The following is a 25,661-nucleotide window of genomic DNA, read 5'->3' on the forward strand; positions in this document are numbered from 1 at the left end:
CACTTTTTGTGGGTTCTTGTATCTGTTCTGTCTCTTCCTTTGTCTGTCCCAAAACCCCACACTTTTGGGACAGAAGGGGAAGTGGGGTTTTCAGTGCATGGAAGTGGGGATCCAGGCTGGGAATGAGCCTGGTGCTGCTGAAGAAGGTGTGGAAATCTCCCTGTGATGGGACAGAAACCCTGCCTGAGGTGGCAATGGAGCCACCAGGGCTGTCCCTCCCTGGCTGCTGGGTTACACCAGGTGAGGAAATCCAGGACTGGAGGGAGGGTGTCCAGGCTGGACGTGCTGGGAGCTTGCAGGGGTTGGGAAAGGCCTTTCTGGGAGTTTGGCTCTGCCCCCACATGTGGGAAACCTCCAAACCCCCACCCTGGCAATCCTGTTGGTTTTTATTTCGAGCAGATCTGGGGCGGGGAGGGAGGAGGATGGGGCTGATGATCTTGGATGTGTCCTGGAGCTCTGGGGGGACAAATCTCCAGGGCTCCAGACACAGAGGGTGTTGCTGGAATTGTTTGGAGGTGAATGGGGGCAAATGGCCAAGTGCTGGGTCCTGCCCTTGGGTCACCACAACCCCAGGGAGCTCCAGGCTGGTCAGAGGGGCTGGAGAGCTGGAAAAGGCCCTGGGGGTGCTGTGACAGGGGCTGGACGTGAGCCCAGGGGTGCCCAGGTGGCCAAGAAAGCCCCTGGCAGCTGGGCTGGGTGAGGAATTGGGTGTGCAGCAGGAGCAGGGCAGGGATTGTCCCTCTGTGCTGGCTCTGAGAGGCCCCTCCAGGGCTGGGCCCAGTTCTGGTTCCTGCAGAAGAGCCCTGGAGGGGCTGGAGCGTGTCCAGGGCAGGGAACGGAGCTGGGAAAGGGCTGCAGAATCCCTGAGGGAGCTGGGAAGGGGCTGCAGGATCCCTGAGGAGCTGGAAGGGGCTGCAGAATCCCTGAGGAGCTGGAAGGGGCTGCAGAATCCCTGAGGAGCTGGAAGGGGCTGCAGAATCCCTGAGGAACTGGAAGGGGCTGCAGAATCCCTGAGGGAGCTGGAAGGGGCTGCAGAATCCCTGAGGGAGCTGGAAGGGGCTGCAGAATCCCTGAGGAGCTGGGAAGGGGCTGGAGAATCCCTGAGGAGCTGGAAGGGGCTGAGGCTGGAGCAAAGGAGGCTCAGGGGCCCTTGTGGCTCTGCACAAGGCCCTGCCAGGAGGGCACAGCCGGGGGGGTCGGGCTCTGCTGCCAGGGAACAGGGACAGGAGCAGAGGGAGCGGCCTCAGGCTGGGCCAGGGCAGGCTCAGCTGGGACAGCAGCAGCAATTTGCCCATGGAAAGGGAGCTCAGGCCTTGGCAGGGGCTGCCCAGGGAGCTTTGCAGTGCCCATCCCTGCAGGTGTGCCCTGGAGGTGGCACTGAGTGCTCTGGGCTGAGCACAAGGTGGGCACAGGGCACAGCTGGCACGGCATGACTGGAAATCTTTTCCAACCCCAGGGATCTGGCGACTCTGTGGAATTTCCCATTTTTAACCTCTCTTCTCTGTGTGGGCAGTGAAGGGCCCTGGCCTTGCCCAGCAGCAGAGCTGGCTCAGCCTGGTCCCCCTGCCCCTGTTTGTTATCAGCTCATTATCAATTCTCTTGCTGATACCAGCTCCTACACCAGCCTTGGCTCTTTGGGATTTGGGGGGCACCACAAATCTTCTATTAAAGAGTTTTTCACATGCCACGAGAGCCTCAGAGGGCACAAAGTCCCTGAGCCAGACTGTCCCACAAGATTTAACATTTCCATGAACCCTCCTCTGCTGCTTCTGGGGTTTGCAGTCCTTGAACTCCACAAAAATTTTACATCCAGTTCATGCTTGACCTGAAACTTCTCCAAGGCTGAATTCTGCCCTGGGCTGCCTCTGCCAGGCTCAGTGGAAATTTTAAAGTAGGTTATTGCAGATGTGCATTTAGGCTTCACCAAGTACTGAATTTCTGGAGCTGCCTCATCTCATGGAAGGCCCCAACAGGACTGGAAAAAATGTGTGTGTGCTTCCCTCTTCCTTATCTCCAGGAATATCCAGAAAATCATCCTGGTTTTTATATAAGATGGTTGTGCTCTTTGCCCCAGTGAGTTTCTGTGGCAGAAAATTTCCCAGGATGGTTGGGAAGGATTTCCTTTCACTAGTCCCAAATGGATGGAGCTGGGATCTCCTCCAGGGGGTGCCTGTGGCTCTTCAGGAGCATCATATATGGGGTATTTTATAAATATATATATATATAATTTTAAAATTATTTTAAAATTATTTATATGTATATTTCATATATAATATATATTTATATATAATATATAAGATATGCTTTATATATAATTTATTATTAGTATAATATATATTTTATATACTATTAATATTATATATAATGCAAAATATTATATATCTATATGTATAACATTATATATATAATATACAGGATATGTATTATATATATAATACCTCAGGGGTATATATTCTATTCTTTATATTATATTATATTATATTATATTATATTATATTATATTATGTTATTTATTATATTAATGTGTGTATTCATGTGGGTATTCTCATCTGTGCAGCAGTAAAGCACAAATCTGGGGAGGAGGGAGTGATTTTCTCCAACAGAATGGGTTTTTTCAATCTTGCTGTAATCCCGCTCTTAAATCTCATCAGCTAGGATGACTTTTTAATATAATTTGTGTCCAGAAAACTGAAATCTAGAAAACAGCAGGGTTTTTTTCTGGGGGAGAGGAATGAGTTGAGAAAAGCCTTTAGTCTGCAATCTGAATTGTGGCCCTTTCATCCCACACACTTGTGCACAGTCATGCTGCAGCTGGAAATCCAAATATCAGGATGGGAGGCATTTACTAAATCAGTCATCCAGTTTAAACTTGGAATTAAATCCATTTTGGCCAGTCTGGGACAATGTGACACCAAGGGAACTTCATGGGCTGCACTTCAAGTGCAGATCTCAATTTGTGCTGCATTTGGCCACAAAGTCTGGCGCAGTGCAGGCCCCGTTCCAGCGTCACTTGAATGGCTCAGGGATCTTGTTCTTTTCCCTTTGTGCCCCAGAACTGTTGGCTCAGATGGGGAAGAGCTGTGTTGGCATCCAGGTGAGCTGTGCACAGATTCCCTGTTGGCTGTGAGCAAATCCCAGGGGAATTTCAGTGGTGGGGAAATGTGAGAATGGAGAATCCCAGAATGGAGTCATGGAGGGATTGGGATGGAAGGGTCTGGAAAGGGCATCCCATCCCATCTGCCATAGCTGGGGATGCCACCCACTATCCCAGGCTGCCTTGAGCACTGCCAGGGATGCAGGGATGGAATTCCATCCCAGCCCTGCCGACCCTGCCAGGGAACAATTCCTCATTGCCAGGATCCCACCCAGCCCTGCCCTCAGGCACTGGGAGCCATTCCCTGGGTGCTGTCCCTGCATCCCCTGGCCATTGTCTCTCTCCAGCTTTCCTGGGGCTCCTCCAGGCCCTGCAAGGCCGCCCTGAGCTCAGCCCAAAGCTTCTCCTGTGCAGGTGAGCAATGCCAGCTGTGCCAGCCTTTCCTGCCAGCAGAGCTGCTCCATCCCTCTGCCCATCCTGGAGCCTCCTCTGGGCTCTCTGCAGCAGCTCCAGCTCCTCCTGGGCTGGGGCAGCTCTGCAGGTGGGAAATCACCTGTGGGGCACAGGGACACAATCCCAATCCCAATCCCAACCATATCCCAATCCCAACCCCAATCCCTCTCCTGATCCCAGCTGGGGGCTCTCTGGGCTGGGGCAGGCCCAGCTCTCCCAGGGCTGCTCCATCTGCTCATCTCAGCCTGAATTGATGCCAGGCTGTCCCAGTCCACGTTCAGCACCAACATTTTGGCTTTTCCCAAAGGATTCAGAGGCCAGGAGCTCCTTTGGACCACAGGAGGAGCTGCTGCCAGGGCAGGGCCACAGGGAGTCATCCCTGCCCTCTCCAGCGCTGCCCTGACACTTTCATCGCTTCCTACATTGTCTGCCCTGCCCTGAGGGAAGTGTTGTGAAAATAAAGGGATGGGAATTGTGAAAATAAAGGAATTGGAGTTGTGCAAGGTCAGAGAAGCAGCTTTTCAGAGGTGTTTATTCAAATATGTAGGGCAGTAGAAGCAAACACTCCCAGCAATGCTGGGCCTCGTTATCCCAAACTCCATTTAAAGCTCTGGCTGCATTTCGGGGCTCCTGAAGAAACTGAGGAGTCTTTAGGCGTTGGGAAAGCCTTGGAATGGCACCCAAAGAGGAACCAGTAGGGAAGTGAACAAGTGTACATTTAAGGGTATAAGGAAGTTTATTGTGAGAGATAAGGGCTTTGTTTGGAGGCAGTTGGAATTGTGTGCTGTAAATAATGTTTGCCAACACGGGATGGCTGTGGGAAAACAAACTGTGGAAAAGTTGGTGGGAGAGTCTGGCTGGTGCCACGTGTGGAGGGAGCATGGGCTGGAGGAAAAACCTCCCAGGGTTGTGTCATTAAAAAACTCTTATCTGAGGGTGTTGATAGGAGAGAGGGAAATGAGGTTTCTGCAACCCTGCTGGGGGTTTGGAGGGAGCCATTCCCTGTGCAGATTCCTGGGGTTTTTGGGAAATAACAGGAGAGAGATTGTGTGGCAAGATGGAGCCAGGTGGGAGCTGGGATCTGCCCCAGGGAACAGGGACAGGAGCAGAGGGAGCGGCCTCAGGCTGGGCCAGGGCAGGCTCAGCTGGGACAGCAGCAGCAATTTGCCCATGGAAAGGGAGCTCAGGCCTTGGCAGGGGCTGCCCAGGGAGCTTTGCAGTGCCCATCCCTGCAGGTGTGCCCTGGAGGTGGCACTGAGTGCTCTGGGCTGGGCACAAGGTGCCCATGGGGCACAGCTGGCACTCCATGACCTTGGAAATCTTTCCCAGCTTCAGGGATTTTGGAATTCCATGAACACTTCACTGCTGAAATTGAGGAAACCTCTCCTAAGGATGTGTGTTTTCCCTAAGATTTATAATGAAATTCACTTGGACTTTGATGGCAGAAGATAAAACCAAGACACAGATAAACCAAATTTCAGGCTTCTGCTAAATTTTAGGATCCTGGGAATAGCACAGCTCTCCAGAGGGAAACTCCTTCCAGTGATACAATAATTCACCAGCTCCAACTCTCCTCCTGGGAAACACCACAATGCAATCAGCTGAACCTTTCAGAACAGACAAGAAACAGATTTTTACCTGAGTTCAGTGCCTGTCACGCCAAATTTCATCCCAAATTGTTGAATTTGCTGAGGTGACAGGTCCAGAAAATCACGTTGTGCTGTTTCACTCCTTGGCAGCTGCTCCTGGCAGTCCCAGTTGGACTTGGTGGATGTTGGTTTCTTTTCCAGCTTCCCCCTCTGCAGCACCCTTGGGATTTGAGCTGCATTTCAGAATTTGGCCTTCCAAACTCAGGGCACCAAGTGGGCCTGGCTGCCTCCCAGGCCATGTCTGTGAGAATTACTTTTTTATTCCTCTTTGGAATGTGGTCAATTTATAAGCTGTCCCCACACCCTTTCTCTGCAGGAGTCACTTCATTTCTTTGTGAGCTTTGCTGTTAAACTGTGCATAATTTGGGGTTTTTACTGTTCTCCCCCTGCCTTTGAGGCCGCTTTGTGAGTTTTGAAAAGATGTTAATTTTCCTTTTGTTGTTTTCTGTCGACCACTTAATCCTTTTCCCATTCCAATTGTTTTTCTTATTGCTCCCCTCCAACTTTTCTGTTGTTTGAAATGTCTGTCATCCCAAGCTCGCCTTTGTTCTCCCAACAATGATTTTGGGAGCCTCCCTGCTGAGGGACATTCCAAATGTGTGTGTGGCTGTGGATAGGGGATTTTGGCCGTCCCTGCTCTCCTTCCTTCATCTGGGCCATCAGCAGACCCCAGCAGCTCCAGGCCTTCCCTTGGAATCCGATTGCCAGGCTGGATGTCCCTCACACTCCACCAAGGTGGATTTGTTTTATCAATTTTGGGCTGGCCACGACTCCACTTCAGCTCAGAAAATGAACTGAAGTCTCCCAAACCTCCCAGCAGCTCTGCAAACATTCAGGAGCTGTGTCCTTATCCTTCCTACCCAGTGGAAGCAATCCAAAATCGTGACTCATTCCCTCAAGAAGAATGGAGAATGGGCTGAAATCCCTGGGGGTATTTTCTGATCAGAGGGGAAGTCCAGATATTTATCAGGTACTAAAATATTTTCGTTTCAGCTCAAAGAATTTCACCTCAAAAGACCTTGGTCCCTCATAACCCTCTCCAAAGGTGTGGGAATCACAGCTGGGGGCAATTCTGAGAATTTTGGGGTGGCAAGGGCTGGATCTTAAAGATATTTGGGTGCCCAGAGTTACGTAACAGCAATATTATCTCCCTGAGCTTAGAGTGGAGATCCTTAACTCAATTCCAACCCAGACCCTGCAGGAATTCAGTAACTAAAGAGCCACTGGATGGAAATGGGACAGGGATGCTCCATGATTATCTCCAGGTGGAAGAGTGGAAGTGCCAAAGAGGATGAGAGGGTTTGGGACTGTGGCTTCTGCAGGCACAGAGAAACCTCTGCAAACAGACAGGGTTTTTGGGATGGGTGGAATTCAAGGAACCTGCTTGGAACTTCTTGGAGCCTTCTGGAAAATTTCTTGCTGTTGGATTCATTTCCATGGATATTGAAGCAGCGGGATTTGAAAGTCTTGGTACCCACGCCAAAATTATCTGTTCACTGCTGTAACAGCTCAGCATTTCCAGGTGGATTTATCCTGGGTGGATGTGGCTTAGGAATGGGAATCACTGAGCTGCTCCAAAAAATGGGCTCCTTTAGGAGAATTCATCACCCACATTTGCCATTCCCTCCCAAAATGGTTTCATTCCTTTTAAAAACCAATTTGGGATTGGCCATGATGCTTTCAAATGTGTGACCTCCCACCAAAGCATCCTGGACAAGAATCCCTGAGGGAATGCTGCAGGACAGCAACCATTCCACCCAGGATCTGTCCCTGGGGATTTGAACTGGATTTCAGAGGGCAGATTCTCACTCTCACCATGGAAAACTGGAAATCCTGGGAGAAATCCAATTTTTCCAGGGCATTTAAGTCAACAGCTGGGCTTGGAGCAGCTGAAGTTGGGTGGTTGTGGTGACACCTCCTCGCTGGCCCAGTGTGAGGCTGCAGTGCCACAGAATCATGGAATGGTTTGGAAGGACCTCAAGGATCATCCCATTCCATCCCTGCCATGGCAGAGACACCTTTCAGTGTCCCAGGCTGCTCCAAGCCCCAGTGTCCACCCTGGCCTGGGACACCTCCAGCTTCTCCTACCCCACCACCACTCTCTCTACACAACTGGAGACCTCCTATTGACAGGGGAAGGTTTTTCTCCTTCCCTGAAATTGTGACAATTCCCTAAGGATCCTCCCAGCCCTGGTTTTGACAAATCCGAGTCCCAGGTAAGGAACAACAACTTTGCCTGGAGGAAACTTTTGACCTTGAGGATGTCTCTGGGCTGGTGACAATCTGAGCTTTCAGGAGAACTGAGCAGCAATTTCTCCAGGATTCTGGCTCCATGGGAGGTGCCTTGCCCAGGACAGGGTCACATAATCATGGAATGGTTTGGAAGGACCTTAACGATCATCCTATTCCACCCCTAACATGGGCAGGGACACCTTCCACTGTCCCAGGCTGCTCCAAGGCCTGTCCAAGCTGGCCTGGGACACCTCCAGCTTCTCCTGCTTCACCACCCAACCCTCTACACAATTGGAAACCTCCTATTGACAGGGAAAGGTTTTTCTCCTTCCCTGAAATTGTGCCACCCTGGTTTGGACAAAGCTGAGTCCCTGGTAAGGAACAACAACTTTGCCTGGAGGAAACTTTGGACCTTGGGGGTGTCTCTGGGCTGGTGACAATCTGAGCTTTCAGGAGAATTGAGCAGCAATTTCTCCAGGATTCTAGCATCTCCTGGGAGGTGCTTTGCCCAGGACAGAGTCACAGAATCATGGAATGGTTTGGAAGGACCTTTAGGATCATCCCATTCCCTCCCTGCCGTGGCAGGGACTTCCACTGTCCCAGACTGCTCCAAGCCCTGGGCTTGGACACCTCCAGCTTCTCCTACCCCACCACCACACCCTCTACACACCTGGAGAAATCCCATCTGCCAGGGAAAAGTCTCCTTCCCAGAAATTGTGTCAATTCCTTAAAGAACATCCAAACCCTGATTCGGACAACGCTGAGTTCTAAGTGAGGAACAACAGCTTTGCCTGTAGGAAACTTTTGACCTTGGGGGTGTCTCTGGGCTGGTGACAATCTGAGCTTTCAGGAGAACTGAGCAGCAATTTCTCCAGGACTCTGGCTCCATGGGAAGGGATTTTTCCAGGACACCAGCTTGGGAATGACTCCCTGCTGCAGCTCAGGAGTTGTCCCGTGGCAGATGCCATCTTCCCTCGGTAAATTCATTAAGTGCACAAACACAAAGACTCCCTTTGGACAATTAGGACCATGAGGGAGGGGTTGCGAAGATGATTGCTCCCTCCTGGGGAGAGATGAAAGCCTCCAGTGGGAAAGAGAAGAGATTTTTCCTGATAGATCTTCAGATTAAACCCGAGGGGCTGCTTGAGCTGGAAGTCTGCTTTCTGTTTTGTATCAATAACTGGATTTCAAATGCTTGGCTCCCACTCCTGTTTTGTAGGTAATGGCTCTCTGTTGAGCTCCCTCTGCTTTCTTAGAGGTGGATTAGGACATAATTAAATATGAGGAACTCTAACGAAAACCATGGGTCCATCAAAGCAAATTAACTGCTGGGTCTGGTGTGGAGCTCGGGAGAATCACTGCAAACAATGGATTTGTTCCATCTTCCCTGGGCACTTCACTTCTGCCCTGCCTATTTGCAGCAGAATCCTGGGATTTGCTGCAAGCAAATACAAAATCATAATTTTCTTGAGCAAACACAAAGGAGAGTGAGCTCCTCATGTTTATTCATGCCCCTGTGGCAACTACTTGGTGTAAAATCTACTTAAGCCCCTCTTTCACTACTAGAGATGGAAAAAGGAGCCTTTTTGAAAGGAAATGAAACCAGGGAATTTCTCTCCTGTTGCAGCTGCAATCAGAGTTTGTTAAATGGCAAGAATTCGTGCCTGGCTAGTGGGGCATCACTAAAGATTCCCTGAGTTCATGCAGAGACAGAAATTCAGGAGGAGTCAGAGGCAGGGCTGGGTTTGGTCCATGGCTCCATGGGCAAGTGCAGCTTCCCAAGGCTGCCCATGGAAGGGCAGAGCTGCTCTGTGGGACAGGGCAGGGAGAAGTTGCTGCCGAGGACAAACGTTTAAATGTAAGAAAAGCTGAAAATTCAGGTGATGTTGGGAAAGGCCTTCGTGTTTTGGGATGAATTTGAAGGGGAATGAGTTTCCACCTGTCCCGGCTTTGCCTGTCCTCAGGCTCAGCCCATCCTTTGGTGGTTGCTGCATCTGGAGAGGCTGAAGAGCAGCTGGAACAGAGCCAAACGAGGGTTTGGCTGCCCAAAAATCCAATTCCCTCCCTTCCTGTGGTTGCTGGAGTTGGGGATGTGCTCCTTGCACTCAGAGGTGTGTGTGTGTGTGTTTTAATGAAGGGCTTTGGAGCTGCTCTCAATCCCTTTTTGGCTCTTTCATCACTGGAAATGTTTGCTCCCAGCACCAGGAGCCCTGGGCAGACCAGCTGGACCCTGTGGTGGGAGGGAGGAGGAGTAAGGGAGCATCCTCCTGGATTTCTGCTGCCCTTGGACAGCCCTTGGCTTTCCCAGAGGAGGTGCAGCCCAAATATCTTCGCTGGGCTTGGCTCTCCAGAGATTTGAGGGAATCTCCCACCCTTGGGCTGCTGGCAGGGATAGAGCAGAGGGACAACCAGCCCTGGAGCTTTCACCCTGCAGCTGGAAATCCTCTGGGAATTCTCTAGCTTTTCTGTGTGAAAATGAGGGCAAAAATTTCCACTCCAGTCCTGCATGTGGTTTTCCTTTCCACAATTTATTTGCTGAGTCCACTTCCCTGGCTGAGTGCACACTGAACACAACATTGTGAACAGAAATGTCATGAACAGAATTCTGAGCAGAAACCTCCCTGAGTTCTCCAGGTTTCCTCTCACTTTCTGCAAACACGGAGAGATTTGCAAACAGGGAATTCTGTGGGAGGAGAATCAGCCTTGATATCAGCTGTTTATGGAGACCAATTCCAGGGATTATTCCCCCTTTGGCAGGGCCATGGTTTGTGCTTAAAGCACTCTCAGTTTAGCCCAGTTTCCATGATGGGATGTGAGCTCCAGCATGGGAAGCCTGGTTAATGGTGAATTATCAAATATTCTGGGAAAAGATTCCTCCCTGTGAGGGTGGGCAGGGCTGGGATGGAATTTCATCCCTGGATCCCTGGCAGTGCCCAAGGCCAGGCTGGGCACTGGGGCTGGAGCAGCCTGGGACAGTGGGAGGTGTCCCTGCCATGGCAGGGGTGGCACTGGGTGGGATTTGAGGTCCCTCCCATCCCAAACCATTCCACGATTCCCCATTTCTCTCGCTCAGCTGCAGACAGATTCATTCCCACTCTGGTTGTTCCCAGAGGATCCCTCAGGCCCAGCTGCAGTGCCAGGGATGTGCCATGGAGGCCATGAGCATCCCAGGGGGAAGGAGAGGCCAGGGCAAGGTGGGACCTTGCCAGCAGCACCCTCTGCTCATCTGCAGGCTCAGAACTCAGACAATCCCAGAATCCCAGCAGGGTTTGGGTTGGGAGGGACCTGAAATCCCACCCAGTGCCCCCCCTGCCATGGCAGGGACACCTCTCCCTGTGCCAGGCTGCTCCAACCTGGCCTTGGGCACTGCATTGCCCTGCAAAAAGCATTGATCAGTGCCCAGCAAGACTTTGTGATTCAAGAAAGAAATAAAAAAAACCCCAACCAAAATACGTTGTGTCAACTTTCTTCCTGATGTTTGTTTTACTCATTTCCAGAAAACAGCTCTGGAGCTGTGCTGCAAAACCACCAACAAACTGATGGATGCATTGGTGAGGTGATAAAATGATAACAAAAGAGCAGAGGGGGAAAGTGGCCTCTTTCTGCTCCCAGTGAGGGCAGGGGAAAGTTCTGGAACAGCCAGCAGGAATAACAGGAACAGAAATTCAAACCAAACCAACCAATTGTTTCCTCTTGCACTTCTCCAGCTGACCTGTAGAAATGAGCACTTTGATATTTTCTTCCGGGGATGCAGGGGCAGCCCCAGCTGCTCTGGGCACCCTGTGCCAGGGCCTGCCCACCCTGCCAGGGAGGAAATCGTTCCTCATAATCTGATCTGAACCTGTAATTTTTCAGTTTGAAGCCATTCCCTGGGTGCTGTCCCTGCAGGCCTTGTCCCCAGTCCCTCTGCAGCTCTGCTGGAGCCCCTGCAGGCCCTGCCAGGGGCTCTGAGCTCTCCCTGCAGCTTCTCCTCCCCAGGCTGAGCAGAATAAGGATAATCCAACAATGTAAAAGTGCATTTTTTATGGAACGCTCCTCATTCCTGGAATTTGAAAGTCAAAGTGGTTTTTTCAATGAAGTCCTTGAACTTCCTTGGTAAAAATGTCAGGCTTTGATTCCATTTTCTTGTCTTCCATGGGGAAAACAGAGCTAAAAAGTCTTGACTGTGTCTGGCAGCCTAAATTTACACAAACTGTTTGTTGTGAAGCTCGTTGTCATCTGCCTGCCTGAATTTCTGGGATTATATTTTATTTTTATTGCGGAAAACTGGAAAATAATTCATGGAGAGGATTGAAATATTCACTGGGAGACTGAAAATCAATTAAATGAATTTAAATATACGTGTTTAGCAAATATGTCTTTTTTAACATAAAAACCAACTTGGAATTCCAAGTGTGTCCTGAAAAGAATCCCTGGCTTAGTTTCTACTGGAACACATTAGTGCAGACTAATTTTAGGCTGGCTCTGGGATCCAGAGTGAAAACCTGCTGCCCAGCACGATCTTGGACACAGGAATCAGGCTCCTGATCCCAACTTCCTTTTGGAGGAGCCTCTCCCTGCCCCTTTCCCATCTGGTGTGCCCAGGGAGAAAACCTGGATGCTCTGAGACATCCTGTGCTGGTTGCACTGCCTGATAAAAATGGGATTAGAGAAGGAACAGAATGAAGACATTTTCTGGGATTTGCTGCAGGGATTTGTTGATTGAAGCGGGTTGGATAAAATTCCATGTGTTTTTCTCTGTGGGAGAGACATCAAGGGAAAGGTGGTGTCAAAAGCTATTATTCCCCAAAATATTCCTGCCCAGGATTCTGTGGTGGCTTTCCCCAGAATTCTCTGGCATTTCTGGCATTTTTGTTCCCTCACAGCATCATTGAATGTTGGGAAGAAATTCCTCCCTGGAAGGAGCTGAGGGGCTGGGGTGGAACTGGGGCAGTGGAAGATGTCCCTGCCATGGGAATGGGACGATCCTTAAAATCCCTTCCACCCCAAACTATTCCACAATTCCACATCCAAACACCTTGTGCCATAATGTCCCTGGTTCCCCACATCTGTTCCCATTTTAAGGCTGGAATTTCAATCATTTGGCCCAATTTGCTCTTGCCAAGCCCAGTAAAGCTGCTCAGGATCATCTTCTAGGAAGTGGAAAAAGGAGAGGTTTATTTAATAGGAATATCTGCTTCCTATTAATTTAATAGGAATTTCTGCTTCCTGTGTTGCTGACAGCTCTCTAATTCCCTGTTTTTTCCATTTTTTCCAGGGCAGTGCTTTGCTTTCTATCCCTCAGCCACTCAAGGCTCTCAGATTCCTGGTGCTGGCTCCTCCTCATGCCAGGGATTTCCTCAGATCCGGATGATTTGGAAATCCTTAATTTGCCAGAAATCCTTAATTTGTTAGAAATCAATAATGTGTTAGAAATTCACTATTTGTCAGAAGCTCCTAATTTCAATAATCAGTAATCAATACTGTGTTACAAATCCATTATTTGTCAGAAGCCCCTAATTTGTCAAAAATCCATAATTTGTCAGAAATCTTCTTCATCTGTGTTCCCCACCTTGGCTTTTCCTTGGGAACATTAAATCCAAGTGAACTCTCTCTCTGTCTTGTCCCTTTTTAATTTTTCGTGCAATCATGGATCTCTCTCCTGGATGAACCCCCACAATCATTCCTCTCTCTGTGAACACACAAAATACATTCCCATGGGATTTCCCACATTCCTGCTTGGAAAAGCACCACTTTTACTCCTCTAATTTATGTTTTATTGCCTTTATCCCTCATCACTCAGCATTCCCTTGGATTCCTGGCCATTCCCTGCTCCGTTCCCCATCCTCAGCTCTGTTTTGGCTCCTGTGATGTGCACGAGCTCTGTTTGATGTTCTGGCCACTGAGGGCTCCGTTCTGCATCCAGACCTTCCTTTGGAATCCTGTGGCTTCCCAGTGCACTTTTAATGGAGTCTCCACCACTATTCCGAATTGTCTTCCCAGAATATTCCCCTCCAGCTGCTGGACCGGGATCTCCTGGGCTCCATTATTTCTGTTCTCACAGCTCCTTTTCCTTGGAATGCTGAGCTTCATCCCAGTTATCTCCCAGTTTATCACTTGGAACTGGGCACCAGTCCCAGCCCAGCCACCCCAACCTTCTCCACATCCCATCCCAAGCTGCACTCAGCTGCTCCAGGCACTGAATTCCTTGTCCAAGAGTTTTCCAAGTCCCATCAAATATTCTTGGGAAAACTCCTTTGTCCCTCTCTCCTTTTTAAAGTGATTTTTAGGAGCTTTTTAAAGTGAGTTTGGTGCCATTTTTCCAGCTCTGCTTTTAACCTGATGTTCAACAATCTCTTCCCTTTTTTATTTTTCATGGAATCACGGATCTCTCTCCTGGATGAACCTCCACGATGATTCCTGCCTCTCCTTCCTGTAGTGCTGCTCTGAATTTGTCCTCCCAGTGATTTTTGACCATGCTGGGCCTTTTAGGAAGGATCTCCCCACTGGATAATCCAAATCCTGCTCTCCATCGTGTCCCTGAGCTCCCCAAAGGCAGAGAAACCCAGCAGGAGCTGATGTTTGGAGAAATTAATCCCCAAATCTTCTCTTCCTCTTCTTTTCCTGGGTTTGTTTTGGTTTTGTTGCTGTTTGCTTTGTAACCACCAACAACACAAAAAGAGCCCTGGATTATCCCCCCAAAATTCCTGCAATAAAAGCTCCCTAATCCCAACCCTTGGCTCCCTTCTCAATTAGCAGATTCCTGATTTAGGGGGAAACAGCTCCTTTTGCTTCTGCTTAAATTCTTGGATGCTTAAACCCAAAATCTGCTTCCAGCCTGGGATGGTTTCCTGCCGCTGTGGATTTCCCAGCTGGGTTTGGCAGAGCTGCACGTGGGGCCAGCTCTGGGCAGGGGAACATCCCTGAAATCCCTCGCTTGAGGATAATAATCCTGCAAATGAGGATCCCAGGCCTCAGGGAAGGCAAAGGGAGCTCAGTTTCACCAGGAATTTCCTCTTGCTCAAGGTTATGGTTTTGGCCAAGTCAAGTTTCTATTTCCAGATGAAGAAATCTGGTGATTTTTTCCAGATTTTTCTCTGTTAAACAGAGCTAGAACAAAAATGTCCCCTCAGAGCATCTCCCTTTGTCACCTCTCTCTTCCCCTGGGATTATTTTTGATCTCTTTTCCATTCTTACACTGGTTACCATATCTTAGAATATTTGATATATGTTTATTGTGGACTCCTTCACTTCTTTTTTCACCCTCTTTATTTATTTCCCACTTCCATATTCTTGGAATCAGGCTGAGACAATAAGGAATCATGGAGTGGTTTGGGTTGTGACATTAAAGATCATCCCATTCCATGACAGGGACACCTTCTACTGTCCAACAATCCAATTAAATCCAATAACATTTATTTTGTTCTAGCCTGTTGGGGAATTCCACCTGCTTGGAATTGGGGCTGAATTTAATCCCTGCCCTTCACAAACACCTCCAAAACCCTTCAAGCAAAGCATCCCTCACTTTGGGGCTGCACTTGGACCTCAATATTCATATTTCCTATAGAAATATGAAATATCTCAAGGAATTCTAAGGACAGTGAGGGGAGTAAATTAAAAGTGAATTCAGATCAGATCTAAGGAAGAATTTTTTTACAGTGAGGGTGGAAAAACGCTGGAAAAGATTGTCCAGAGAGGTTGTGGATGCCTCACCCATGGAACATGGATGGAGTTTTAGGATCTTGGAGGTGTTTCTGTTTATTGCAGAGGGGAGGGTGGACTAGAAAATCCCTTCCAAACCATGATTTCATGAAACTTTAGACCCTCCATGGCCTTCTCTTGGTGAGGGAGGGGAAGAGAGGCCTTCCCAGGCGTGTGGAATCAGGAATGTGGGAAAAGGAGAGGGATGTGGGAAAATGGCAGCAATTCCTGAGGCCTTGTCCCTCTGCCTGAGGGATGGAAAGTGCAGGTGGGGAAAGGGAACCCTGTGGGAATTAGGATGGGAGAAAAATCAAGGATGAGAAGGGCAGAGTGAGGCTGAGAGCTCAGACTCAGCTCGGTGTCCTGCTCGGGAATTTCCAACTTCATCCTGATCCTTCTTGTCCCTCCCAGGGAGTGCCTGGTGTGTCCTCACAGGGAATTCCCATCTCCACATGGAAACACAGAGGAATTGCCCAGCTGGGCCTGCTGGGTGCAGCTCTGGGGGTGGGATGGTCCTCATGGGGGTGTGTGTGTTGTGTCCAGGGCTCCCAGCAGCCAGGAGCTGGACAAATCCCTCAGGGATCCATCCCTGGATGAAGGAGCACAGGGTGAGTGCTGCTAGAGGATGTCAGGATTGTCCCAGCTCAGCTTGGTGGCTCTGGTGGGCACAGGGGTGTTCTCTGTGTGCCAGGAATTGGGGTGCTCCTGCTCTGCCAGTCTTGGGAGCGGCACCAGGTGAAAACCCCAAAATTGGAATTTTTGCTTCCTGATTGTACTGCATGCTCAGCTTTGAGCTGATTCAGAGAATCACAAAATCCTGGAATATCCTGAGCTGAAGGGACCCCCAGGATCATCAATCCAGCCCTGCCCTGCCCAGACCCCCTAAAATCCCACCCTGGGCATCCCTGGCAGCTCCTGGAGCTGTGGCAGCCTCGGGGCCGTGCCCATTCCCTGGGCAGTGCCAGCACCCTCTGGGCAAGAACCTTGCCCTGAAACCCAACCTAAATCCTTCCTGGCCCAGCCCCAGCTGCTCCCTGGATCCCATCAGGTCACAGAGCAGTTCCATGTTTGATCAGCGTCTTTGGCACTTGGGCACAAGGGACTGATCCCAAGAGGGTTAAAGGTGACCAAGCTGGAGGGGTTTGTTCTTTGAAACAAGTGGTTTCTAGAACACTGGGGGTTGATCCTTAATTTGTTCAATTTTTACATTAAGTTCAGTTAAGTAAATGGATTTTCCAATGCAATCAGATTTATTTTGTTCCAGCCTGTTGGGGAATTCACCTTGCTAAGGAGGTGGAGCAGCAGAGATGCCAACTTGTGACGGTGTTCACAGGGGTCTGCGGATGAGGGAAGAGATGAGGATCTGACTCCGTGTTTCAGAAGGCTGAATTACTATCTTATGATATATATCACATTAAACCTATACTAAAAGAATAGAAGAAAGGATTTCATCAGAAGGCTGGCTAAGAATAGAATAGAAAGAATGATAAAGGTTTGTGGCTCAGACTCTGTCCAAGCCAGCTGACTGTGATTGGCCATTAATTAGAAACAAGTACATGAGACCAATCCCAGATGCACCTGTTGCATTCCACAGCAGCAGATAAACATTGTTTACATTTTGTTCCTGAGGCCTCTCAACTTCTCAGGAGGAAAAATCTAAGGAAGGGATTTTCCATAAAAGTTGTCTGTGACACAAACTCTACACAGAATTCCTCACTGGACACCTTGTCAGACATCCCAATCTCTGGGAATGTTTCTTTTTACAATCACCACAAGTTCTACTGGATGTTAAAATGTTCTTTTTCCAGCCACTTTGATGCCAGCCAGAAGGTTCCTTTCCTTGGAGGAGAGGGGATCTCAGGGAGGATTCTGCCCTGGGCTACAAAACATCAAAGCCAATCTTTCTCCTATTTCTCTCCCAGACACCAACAGCTCTGAAATGGAGTCCCTGATGCAGAGCTGCCTTCAGGGCAGCACAAGCTCGTTATAACAGGCTAGAACAAAATAAATATGATTGGATTGGAAAATCCATTTACTTTTCCCAGCTTAATGTAAAAATGGAATGAATTAAGGGTCAACTCCCAATGTTCTAAGAACCACTTATTTCAAAGAACAAACCCCTCCAGCTTGTTCACCTTTAATCCTCTTGGGATCAGTCCCTGTCTGCTCTGGAGTTGAGAGCTCAATTTCAGCAATTTTCCTTTGCTTTCCCTGGACTGGGAGCTGGGATTTTCTTGGAGCTGCTGCAGAGAGCCCAGAGGAGGCTCCAGGATGGGCAGAGGGATGGAGCAGCTCTGCTGGCAGGAAAGGCTGGCACAGCTGGCATTGCTCACCTGCACAGGAGAAGCTTTGGGCTGAGCTCAGGGTGGCCTTGCAGGGCCTGGAGGAGCCCCAGGAAAGCTGGAGAGAGACAATGGCCAGGGGATGCAGGGACAGCACACAGGGAATGGCTCCCAGTGCCTGAGGGCAGGGCTGGATGGGATCTTGGCAATGAGGAATTGTTCCCTGGCAGGGTGGGCAGGGATGGGATGGAATTCCATCCCTGGATCCCTGGCAGTGCCCAAGGCCAGGCTGGACACTGGGGCTGGAGCAGCCTGGGACAGTGGAAGGTGTCCCTGCCATGGATGGGATGATCCCTAAAATCCCTTCCAACACCAACCATTCTGTAATTCCATGATGTAGGAAGGCAGAATCAGCCCTGAGCAGGGTTAGAGAGTGCCTGGATGTACAATTAACCCTCACCCATCAGATCCTTCCAGCCTCCAGATTCCCAGGGCAATCAGGGTTTGTGTCATTCCATGGGAATGCCCTCAGCACTGGAACATTCCCTGGGCAGAGGCCACCAGGGCAGATGGGACATTTCTGTCTGGATGAAGCTTCTGGAAGGAGGATGGAGCATTGTTGAGCAATCCTGATCTGCTCTGCCACCCTTAAATACACTTCTAATTCAGCTCTGAGTTGTCCTAACAAAGCTGGGTTCAGGGTAGGCTCAAGCCCTGTGTGAGGCACCATTGGTTGGGTTTTTTGCACCCCAGCAGCATATTCTGAGTTTTTTTCTGATTCTTACATGAATTATGGAAGCGAAAATCCCCACAGAAATATCCCAGAAACATCTGGGAAGGGGATCCTCCATGAGGAACGAGCCCATCCCTACAGACACTGGATTTCACTGGTGCCCAGCCCATAACTCCTGAATGGAGGGCCAGGAGTGTTTCCCAAAGGGCTCCATTGATCTGGATTCTCCCTGGGGTTTACCAAGCTGTCCCCAAGGTGTGGGATTGGTGGCCACCTCCTGCAAGGATTGTCTCCACATTTTTTGGGCTCCTGTTGCCAGGGCCCCACCGCTGCCACTTCTGAGGATGCCCTGAGGGATCAGCAGCTGCAGGAGATGGTGATGGTTTTTCCAGCGGCAGATTTGGGCTGGAATTGCACCTTTTCTGTACTCACACGGGGCTCCTTTCCTGGCAAAAGGAGCAGGGATGGCTCAGAGGAGCTCCTCCCTCAGTGCCTGTGAACATCTCCCAGATGTTGAACACTGCACTGTTGGGGAAGATGAAACAGGAAAGCCTTATAAATACGATTGCCTGGCAAAGGTTTTGAGAATATGGAAACTATAAGAGAGATTGAAATGAAAGCAAGCTTTGAGATCCCTCAGTTACTGAACAACTGGAAAGCAATGGTGTGGCTGGTTGAAGGTGATCCCCTTTTGATGGAACAACACCCTCTGCTCGCAGACAGGCCCAAGGGTCAGAGCAGACCCTACAGCTTGGCAGAAGGGGCCCAAAGAGGAGTTTGTAGGGTTTAAAATGTAACACAGTGTGGTGATGTAGTGATTCTGATAGGCTGTATGGAAATGCTGTAGGATTTGTATCTTGTACTAGATTGGTTAATGAGAATCAGAATATTCAACAGAGAAGAAGATTTATTGTATTGGAATGGGAACCTTGCTCTCTTACCCTTTTACGCTCTTACTTTTTTTTACTCCCTTACTCTCTTACCCTCTCATCCTCTCTCCCCCTCTCTTCTCTCGGGCCTGCTCTGAGCTGTGCCTGGCAGCTCCCAGCAGGGCCCTGCACCCAGGCCCTGTGCAATAAACCCCAAATCCCAGCAGGGCCCTGCACCCAGGCCCTGTGCAATAAACCCCAAATCCCAGCAGGGCCCTGCACCCAGGCCCTTTGCAATAAACCCCAAATCCCAGCAGGGCCCTGCACCCAGGCCCTTTGCAATGAACCCCAAATCCCAGCAGGGCCCTGCACCCAGGCCCTCTGCAATAAACCCCAAGTTCCTGTCTTGGCTGCAGAGATCTCTCGTGTCCGTCTGTCCCACACCCCGACGCTCCTACACTGCACAACTTTAGCACTGCACAGGGGATGTGGCACCCAGCACGTCCTCAGGGCTCTCCTGGAGGGAATGGGGAGCCTGGGATTCTCCTGGGCAGAGGAGGATCCCTCCTCTGGGTGTTGTGCTGTGAGAACATTTCTCCTGTGACCTCTGGAGTGGTGCTGAGGGCCAGGCAGGAGCAAACAGCAGCTAAATTTGGCAGGGGCCTTAAAAACATTTCCCATTTTGTTTGACAAATGTCCATGAGATGGGAAAGAATCCTTCCCTGCCTGTTGGGAAACCTCAGCCCATGGAAATCGTTCTCCAGCTCTGAAGCTGGGTGGTTTTTCCAGCAATTTCTCCCAAGCAGCACATCATCACTGGCTGTTCTATTTTTAATTTGTGTATCCTCAGGGCCTCCTTTGGAGGTCCTATCACAACAACCAGCCCTGGTGGTTGCTTTGAAGTTGCACCTGGCACTTCTGAGTCATCCCAGTAGGAAAGGCTGGGGTTGGGAAAGAGCTGGAATGTGCAGCTCATCATTTAACACTGGGCTGGTGGGGACAACAGGGAAATGTCTGAGGTGCAGGAGGTGCCTGACATGGGGCAGATTTTGATTTTTCCATCTCACTGGAGGCATCCAGAAGTGTCCCTTTCCACTCCTTTGGTTTTCCATGGAGGCAGGATGTGCCTGGTGAGAGCTGTGAGGAGTTGGAGCCTTTTCCAGCCTTTTTTGGGCTGTACCCAAAGCCCTGTGGGCGGCAGGGCAGGGAGGGGGTTCTCTGCTCTGCTCTCCTCTCCTGAGCTCCCACCTGGAGCACTGGGAGCAATCCTGGTGCCTCCAGGGTGAGAAGGATCTGGAGCTGCTGGAGCAGATCCAGAGGAGGCCACAGAGCCCCTGAAGGGGCTGGAGCCAGGCTGGGAGAGCTGGGAATGCTCAGCCTGGAGAGGGTGTGGAGACCTCACAGCAATCCCAAGGGCTGAAGGGACTCCAGGGAACATGGAAAGGGACTTTTCATCAAAAACTGGAGGGACAGCACATAGGGAATGGCTGCCAGTGCCAGAGGGCAGGGCTGGGTGGGATCCTGGCAATGAGGAATTGTTCCCTGGCAGGGTGGGCAGGGGCTGGGATGGAATTCCATCCCTGGCAGTGCCCAAGGCCAGGCTGGACACTGGGGACAGTGGGAGGTGTCCCTGCCACAGCAGGAGTGGCACTGGGTGATATTTGAGGTCCCTCCCAACCCATTCCATGATTTTGCGGGCCTGGCTTTGTGTGCACCCACATCTCTGGGGTTTGGCCAGCCCCAGGTGGGACCTGCAGGAGTGGCCAGGGGTTGTTTCTGGCAGGGACCCTGACATCCTGAGGGCTTTCCAAGCCCATTCCATGACTGTCTCCTCCATCACAACAGGGATATCTCCCACTCCTCCCCACTCACCTGCCCTTCAGGCACCAAGGAGTTGTTCCTGTAGAAAATCTGCTCCAGCAGAGCAGGAATGTGAAGATTCTGCTAAAACCACTTCTTTTCCCACTAATACCTGTGGCTGCCACAGGATCCCTGCAGGGTTTCAGGGATTCTGCCCTGCCCTGCGTGATGCTCCTGCTCTCCCAGAAATGCCCAGACTCCAGGGCTGGCCCACAGACTGCAGCATTCCCAGGATGAAAGGACTTCCACGTGGGTGAGTTATCATTATTTGTTATTATCCTCTCCCTGATGCACTTGGGAAGACAGATGTGCATTCCTTCTCCCCCCCCCTCCCTCCCTCCCTTCCCCCAGAACTGATGAAACATGAAAATCACTTCTTAGGGGGAAAAAAAAAATTAAAAAACCAACCACAAAGTCACCACAATTCATTGGGAGCTCATTGGTTCCTAATCTCTGAAAACGAGCCAGGTCAAACAGCCACAGCTCCTCTGATAAATTGTTATTCTTGGGGATTTCATCCTTCCATGGAAAAGTACTGGGCTGGCTCTAGGAGCTCCTCTCAGCCTGGCAGCAGCATCCAGCAGTGGAAAATTGGAGAGCTCCAGCTGCAGGGAGAGTGTTCAGGGCAGGGTTTTTACATCTTTGGCTCCACACAGGCTTCCCTGAGGAAAACAGGGCTGGGCAGCCCAGGGAGCTGCATGGAGAGGCTGCTCCCCTGAAATGAGGTGCTGGATGGAGGAAACAGGAGGGAAAGGGAGCTCTGAGTTTGTGGAGTGCTCAGCTGGAGGGACAGGGAGGCTCCAGAGGGAATGCCTGGGAATTCTCCCTCCGGGGTAGAGCTTCAGCTGAATTCCCTCTCCCTCTGAGGTGTTTATTCCCTGATTCCCACTCCCTGAGGTGACATTTAACAAATCCTGGGGCCACGGCTGGCTTTCCTTGGGAACACCCACCCTGGGGGCTGCTGAGGGGAGGAATTCCCTGCAGGAATTTCTGAGGGCTGTGACAGCAATGAAAGGCACCAGGGCAGTGGGGCAGGTGTGGATTGTTCCACTGCTCCGTGGAATCTCAGAGGGTGACTCCCAGGGACACTGCAGGGAAAAGGCTCCATGTTGTCCTCTTGGCTCTGGGAGGTCTCACCCAAATGGGAGAATCAACAAATCCCAGAAGGATTTGGGTTGGGAAGGATTTTAGGGGTCACCCAGTGCAATGGCAGACTGTCCCAGGCTGCTCCAGCCCCAGTGTCCAACCTGGCCTTGGGCACTGCCAGGGATCCAGGGATGGAATTCCATCCCAGCCCTGCCCACCCTGCCAGGGAACAATTCCTCATTCCCAAAACAAGCTCTCAGTGTGCCAGGCCTGCCTGTCTTTCCAAACACTCCTTCCCCCAGGTTTTTGGGGTGCTTCCCTCCCTGCTCTGGAATTGCTGGCATTGGCAGCACCTCGTGCCTCTGGTGTGTTTGTGAGCATCCCCAGAGCCACTGGGGGTGAAACCTGGCTGTGCCCCAAGCTCTGCTGCCACCCCAGGACACTGCTGGGTGCCACAAGAACCCAAAGGGTGCCAGAGCAGGGTGCTGCCAGGTTTTGTTGTTGATTCCCTCTCGTGACAGGCACGAGGATGTGCATGGACAGGCAGAGCGCAGCGAGTTCTGCATCTCCCACATTTTTAAAAATCTGGGACCATTTCAGTGGTTCTGGGTCAAGCAGCCACCTCAGAGTGGTGTTTTTGGGGAGGACTTGCCTGGATGAGTTCAATGATTTCCAAGAATTAAAATGATGTTGTCACGGACATATTTTATGAAAAAGCCTTTCGTTAGGATTTTTTCTCCTGAGAAGCTGAGAGGCCTCAGGAACAAAATGTAAACAATGATTATCTGCTGCTGTGGAATGCCTCAGGTGCATCTGGGATTGGTCTCATGTGGTTGTTTTTAATTAATGGCCAATCACAGCCCAGCTGGCTCAGACTCTCTGGTCAGTCACAAGATTTTATTATCCATTCTATTTTTAAATTATTTATTTATTATTTATTATTTATTTTATTTTAATTTAAATTTTATTTATTATTTAATTTTATTTTGATTTGTTTTTATTTTATTATTATTTATTTTATTATTTATTTTATTATTTATTTTATTTTATTTATATAGTATTTATTTTATTATTTTTTATTAATTTTATTTTTATTATTATTTCATAATTTATTTATTATTTATTATTTTATTATCCATTCATTTTATGATTCCTTTCAAGTCTTTTGATGAAATCCTTTCTTCTATTCTTTTAGTATAGTTTCAGTATATCATTTTCTTTCAATATAATATGTATCATAAAATTATAAATCAGCCTTCTGAAACATGAAGTCAAGATTCTCATCTCTCCCCTCATCCTGGGACCCCTGTGAACACCACCTGGTGTTGATTTCTCCACGCTGCATTAAAACCAAAATCATTCCAGAGGTTCTGCTGGGAAGCTTTGGTGTTTCCATGCCTGGATTTTGCACTGGGATGCCCTGGGGTCAGGGCCATGCCTTCTGCTGCTTTTCCAAGATAAATCCCCCCTGTTTGTCTCACTCCCAAAATCTGACAGATGTGTGTAGCCAGTGGAGAGGTTTAGAGAACTCATCCCTGAGGAATGCTCAGACCATGACCTCAGGAGCTCAGGAGGAGTTTGGAGCTGGTTTGGGAATGCTGCTGTGTTTGCCACAGAGGCTGAGGGCAGAAATAAGGGGTTGGGGCCTCCAGAAATTAGAATGGAGGGACTTTTCGGGATTAAGACTTCTTCCCTTTTGTCGGAATGTCCTTCCACTCCTTTCCCTTCCCACCAGAACATGGATCTGCACTGGGAGCCTGTGGGGCCACCACTCATCCTCAGTCACTGGAAGTTATTCCCAAACCAGCCAAAAGCTTTTCCCTCAGTGGGACCAAACCAAGCCCTGGCCCTCACTTTGGGTTTGAAGAGGACAAAATCCCCTGTGAATCTCGGGGGGGAAGAATCAAAGAGCTTTTTAAAAAATGTCTTTAGCCATGGTGTCCATGTGCTGTTATCCCAGATAATGGTGTTTTGACTAACTGGGGAGGCAGTGGAGCTCTCCACCTCAAAACAGGGCTCAAAAATCCCAGTGTAGAGCAAAACAGATTGGTTTGGGTTTCGATCTTACAGTGGGATTCAGCCTGAGCAATGTTTTTCCTGCTTTATCTGCATGATAATCATTGGAAACTGCTCTGGCTGATAGGATACCCGGAAACTGTTTTGTTGTTGGAGAGCTCCAGAGCCTTCTTTCCTTATTTATGAGCTGTGGTGGTGTTCACAGGGGTCCCAGGATGAGGGAAGAGATGAGCATTGACTCCATGTGGCAGAAGGCTGATTTATTATTTTATGATATATATTATATTAAAAGAAAATTATACAGTAAAACTATACTAATAATAGAAGATAGGATTTCATCAGAAGGTTAGAAAAGGAAAGGAATGATAATAAAATTTTGTGACTGACCAGAGAGTCTGAGCCAGCTGACTGTGATTGGCCATTAATTAAAAACAACCACATGAGACCAATCACAGATGCACCTGTAGCATTCCACAGCAGCAGATAATCATTGTTTTTCTTTTCCTCTGAGGCTTCTCAGCAGAAAAATTTTTCAGCAAATATGTCTGTGACAACGACCCTGCCAGGAGCAGGGGCAGCTGGGAGGCTCAGGGAGCTCTGCACACCTCAAGGTCATTCCCATTTGTTTCATTCCTTGTTTTTTCCCAACCCTGAGGACTGGCAGCCCTTCCCTTGCTGGCTCTTTACTCCTTCGTCCCACCTCAGGAGCCTTTGTGTCCTAAGGGCAGCCAGAGGAATCTTTATTGTGGTGTGTCATTATTTACAGGCCCAGGGTCTGCCCAGTTTGATTCACACCTCCAATTAGTGCAAATTTACCTCCAATTAATGCAAATTTACCCCCAATCTTGTTTAATCTCCTCCTGCCAGGCCCACCCACCTGGCTGCATGGTCCCAGAGCAGATTTCCTGCTGGTTGATCCCAAAACTCCCCCTATTTGACACCTCCTAAGAGCTGCCTGGATTGGTGAGTGCTGAACTGCTCCAGAGCAGGATTTGGGAATTAATTTTGTTCATAATTCCTGGATTTTGCAGATGTGCTCTCCTATGAAGTCTCTGCTAATCAGCAGAGGTAAAAACATGATTTATCCTGCTTTAAGGAGCCATTAAACATGGAAAAAACAAGGAGCTCTGTCTTCACAGGAGATAAAAATAGTTGGGAGCTGCTTCTAAACATTCCTTGCCCTGAGCTGCCATTGCAGGAGTCCCATCCCATTTCCCAACTGGGAAGAACAGGCAATAAAATAAAATAAAATAAAATAAAATAAAATAAAATCACCTTTTATTGGGAATTGCCCCTGCAGGTCCTCACTGTTGGGAATGTGCCCCAGCACAGGCTGGAAAAGCTCTGGGCACCCCCTGGAAATTGCCTCATGTGGATTTAGGAAGCACTTGGATATTTTTCAGGCAAAGGCATGAGGGGTGAGTTGGGTTATTCCAAAATTATGGAAAATAATTTGCTGCTCCTGGCACATCTTCCAGTCCACATCCTGCCAGCAGGGAATGCCAGGCATTTCCAGGCTCAAGGGGGTTAAAAACCAGTCAGGTTTTAAAAATAAGTCAGGTTTAAAAACCACTCAGCTTTAAAAACCAGTCAGGTTTTAAAAAGAAGTCAGGTTTAAAAACCAGTCAGGTTCTAAAACCACTCAGGTCTCCAAACTGCCCATGCTCATATGGAGTCCTCCACATCCCAATGAAATTTCCTTCCAAG

This window comes from Melozone crissalis, unplaced genomic scaffold (assembly GCF_028551555.1).
Source record: "Melozone crissalis strain CALT ecotype California unplaced genomic scaffold, PUWL_Pcris_2 ptg000187l_1, whole genome shotgun sequence".
Lineage (NCBI taxonomy): Eukaryota > Metazoa > Chordata > Aves > Passeriformes > Passerellidae > Melozone > Melozone crissalis.